This window comes from Meles meles, chromosome 3, assembly GCF_922984935.1.
Source record: "Meles meles chromosome 3, mMelMel3.1 paternal haplotype, whole genome shotgun sequence".
Taxonomy (NCBI): domain Eukaryota; kingdom Metazoa; phylum Chordata; class Mammalia; order Carnivora; family Mustelidae; genus Meles; species Meles meles.
Window position 1 is genome coordinate 178378677 of NC_060068.1, and position 4562 is coordinate 178383238.

The window sequence follows — 4562 nt, forward strand, 5'->3', positions numbered from 1 at the left end:
CTCTGTGGGGAGCCTGCTTCCCTTCCTCTCTGGCTGCCTCTCTGCCTACTTGTGATCTCTGTCTGTCAAATAAATAAATAAAATCTTAAAAAAAAAAAAAGGGAAGAAGTCTATATTGTCTTCCTAAGCCTTCTCAACCATCACTGTTGAATAATTGCTTGTTTTCACCCGTCGGTCCTACAGTGAGATCCACGGACCTCAGGCCTGCCTCTGTGGATGCGTTAACGTCGGCAGCCTCAGCAGTCACGCAGCGTTTCCAGCGATTGTGAAGTTCTTGTAACCTCCAGCAGCATCCCCCGAGGCGTACTTCCAGGCCGTGCCGGTATTTGGCGCAGAAGCAGCATTTGGGGCAGGAGTGGGCTCTGCAGCCTGTCTTCCTGGTGGGCGAGGCCCTTGCTGGAGCCAGTGCGGGGTGGTCCGTGGCTCAAGTCGGCCTCCTACCCGGCGCGCGTGAGATGCACACAAGTGCTCCGGCTCCCTGCGGATGGTACTGTCTGAAGAAGCCACAGTGGACTTGACCCCAAGTGTGCTGTTTGCCGTCCAGGGCGATGGAAAGTTAACAGACCGCCTCCCCTTACTGCATATCAGGCCCTGCTATAATTCTCACACCCAAAGCTAGAGACTTTGGTGGATTCCCGTGGATCTTCCGCCTACGTGTCCCTAAACGCTTCGGTGTCGTCTCACTCCCGGGCGCTCTCTAGAGGCCAAGCACTTGCACCGATATGTGTACGATTAAATACAAGGTTCTAGGGTCCATGGAGCGTCTTCGTTCTGTCAGTCCCAGTCCCTAGAAGAAAGAACAAAAGGTACGGGGTGGGGAATGGTCAGAAAGTGTCAGAAGGTAGGTTCACATTTGAGGGGAAAACTTGCCTCCAAGCCTCTTCTCTTCTACTCACGGACTTGGCCACAGATCCTTCTGGAAGAACAAAGCCATGGAAGGATGATGCCTTTCACGCTTCTCTTTAAGAATACCTATTTTGGGGGTCACTTGGGTGCTCTGTTGGTTAAGCATCCGACTGTTGATTTCAGCTCCGGTCATGGTCTCAGGGATGTGAGGTCGAGCCCCATGTCGGGCTCCGTGCTCGGTGGAGTCTTCTTGAGATTTTCTCTCTCCCTCTGTCCTTCCCAGTTTCTCTCTCCCTCTTGAAAATGTGTATGTGTAAAAGAATACCTATATTTTACATGACTTGAAGTTCTAGAAGCTTGTTTTATGATAAAAATTACAATCTGTGGGTGGCGATAATTTTTTCTACTTTGTGTTTTATGTTTGTGTGTTTCTATGGCTGATTTTTGGTCAGGAATGCCCTGAGGAAAGAGAAGGAGGCTGTGGCCATTGGCTGCCTTTGGGGCTGAAACCATGGCCCTGGAGTCAGATCCCGCATACTGGATTTCTGGTAGAATCTCACTGCCAGCTTGGATCCTGGACGGTGCTCCCTGCCCCAGCTCTTTGGTTCATCAGAGACCTGCTGCCCCACTGCCCGCAGAGGAGAACCAACCGGGAGATCTCAAGATGCCCCTGAAAATCAGCAGACCATCACTACTCATTAGACAAATGCAAATTACAAGCACAATGAGAAAATGCAGCTAGACACAGATCTCAAGCCCTTCACACAATCAGCTCAGAATGGATCACAGCCCTCAATGTATAACACAGGACTGAAACTTCCAGCAGATCACAGGAGGAAACCCAGATGCCCTGGGGCATGCAGTGGCTTCTTACATACAACACCAGAGACGTGACCCATGAAAGAAGTCGCTGATAAGCTGGACTGCATGAAAAGCAAACACTTCCGCTCCACAAAAGACTGTATCAAGAGAATTAAAGACAAACCGCAGGCTAGAAAAAAAAAATTGTAAAAGACACATCTGATAAAGGACTGTTCTCTGAAATATACAAAGAACTCCTAAAACTCAGCAGTAAGAGAACAAACAACCTGATTAAAAAATGGGCCAAAGACGTTAAGAGACACCTCACCAAAGATACGCAGGGGGCAGAGGAGCCCATGAAAAGATGCTCCGCATGGTGTCATCAGGGGAATGCAAGTGAAAACAACAAGGCCGGGCCACTACACGTTACGGTATCACCCAGATCCAGAGATCTGACAACACAAATGCTGGCAGGGATGTGGAGGAACGGGAACTCTCATTCCTGGAGAACACAAAATACTACAACTACTTTGGAAGACTGTCTCACGGTTTCTTACAAAACTAAACAGACCTTTACCCTACAATCTGGCGATCACGCTCCTTGGTATTTACCCAAAGGAGCTGAAACCATGTCCACACAGAATCCTGTACACACGGGTTTGGAGCAGCTTTATTCATAATCACCCAAACTTGGAAGCAGCAAAAATGTCTTTTAGTGGGTGAATGGATGAGTAGTATATCCAGATGATAGAATATTATTCAGCACTAAAAAGAAATGAGCTATCAAGTCATGAAAAGATATGGAGGAAACTTAAGTGCATACTACTAAGAGAAAGAAATCCATCTGAATAGGCTCATAATGCACGATACCAACCAATGGCATTCTGGAAAAGGCAGAAGTACGGGGACAGTAAAGAGATCAGTGGTTATGGGGGGAGGAAGATGGGCGGAGGGAAATAGGCAGAGCACTGAGGATTTTTAGGGCTATCAAAATATTCTGCACTCTATGATAATAATGGATGTATGCCATTATGCATTTGTCCTAATCCGAGAGTGAATCTTAACGTCAACCATGGACTTTGGTGAGAGTGTTGTGTCAGTGAACGAGGCTAAGACAAAGGAACCATTCTGCTGAGGGATGTTGATGATGGCGGAGGCTCTGTGGTGGGGAGGGCAGGGGCAGTAAGAAATGTCTGTACCTCCCTCTCAGTTTCATTGTAAACTGAGAACTGCTGTAAAAACAAAGTCTTTTAAAAACTGGGGAACAGGGATCTCATGCTGTCAAAGGGACCTAAAACATATAATGTCTTTGGAAAGCAGTTTGGCAGAGTCTTAAGAAGTTAAACGCACATCCTTGTATAACCCAGTTATTTGATACCTACGCATTTGCTGAAGAGTAGAAAAGCACGTGTCCACACAATTCTTGTATGCCAATGTCATAGCAGCTTTATTCAGAAGAGCCAAAGGCTGGAAAGATGTGACTGGTTATCAGCGGGTAAATGAATCCACAAATCATGGCCTAGCCGTACAGTGGAATATTACTCTGCAAAGAAAAAGGAATAAACTATTGATTGCATGCAACAATATGAATAAATTTCAAAATAATTATGGTCGCCAAAAGAAGCTAAAAGAAAAGAGAGTATATGATGTATGATTCCACTTATAGAAAGTTCTAGAAAATGCAAAGTAATGTATAATGACATCCAGCAGCTCAGTGGTTGAGGTAGGGCTATTGGTGTGAAAGGAGGCATGTATCTCGAAGGGACACAAGAAAATTTTTGGAGTTCATTATCTTGATTTTTTCATAGTTTCACTATGAAACTATGAACTATGAAATGTTTCACTATGAATGTCAGAGGTTACTGAGCTGTGCACATAAAGTATGTACACTTCATTTGATGTGTGTTATCCTTCAATAAAACAAAAAAAGGGGGGGGTGCCTGGATGGCTCTGTCAGTTAAGTGTCCAACTCTTGATTTTGGTTCAGGTCATGATCTCAGAGTCCTGAGATCAAACCCCACATTGGGTTCGCACTGGGCACGGAGCCTGCTTGGGGTTTTCTCTCTCCCGCTCCATCTGCCCCTCTCCCACTTTACAAAACTATCTATCTCTCTCTCTCAAAAAAAAAAAAAAAAAAAGGTAATTTGTTTCCTAAGTAAAAGGTCTGTTATTCAATAACTATTGTGGGCTAAGTTATGTCTCCTCAATATTCCTGTGTTGAAGTCCTAACACCCATGCCCCCAGAATGTGCTATTTTAAGCCCCTAGTGGAACTGTGTTAAGGCAGCCTTGGGAGACTATTGCAATAATTTGCATAAACTTGCAGAATTTGACAACTTTTTCCTTTCTAATGCCTACTAGACTTTTTATTATCTAACAATATATGTAAGAAAATGAGGAGTCAGACATTTGACAAAAGTTGTATCAGTAGTAAGAATACAAGCGTTTGCCTAGAATTTTGTAATTTTCAAAAACAAGCCCACAAAATTTTCTATCTCAATAGAAGATTTGCTGGTAGCTTTTCTCCCCTCTGACTATAAATATTAGTCCAAGCTTGAATCACTCCCATGCTAAGGAGCAGGAAAACCATTGCCGCTATTATGGGGGGGAATCCCAGGGGTCAGAGAGTCTGGCTGCCTGCGTGTACAAGTGCACAAAGGACCAGGGTCTCAAAGGGATTTATTGGCTTACGGAGACAGCAGAAGAGTCTGCTCTGAAACCAGTCCTGTAACTTGGGGTTCCTTGGCTTCTAAATCCCATGATGTCTCTAGAGATAAAAGCGTAAGTGTATGCGTTCACAATCTTTCCACAATCAGGGGAGATCTTGCTCCAGACAGCTGACGCATCCAATCACCCCTGTGACTCTCCAAACAGTGCTTATCCCAATCCTCTTTTCAAGGAATACTTACACCAGTT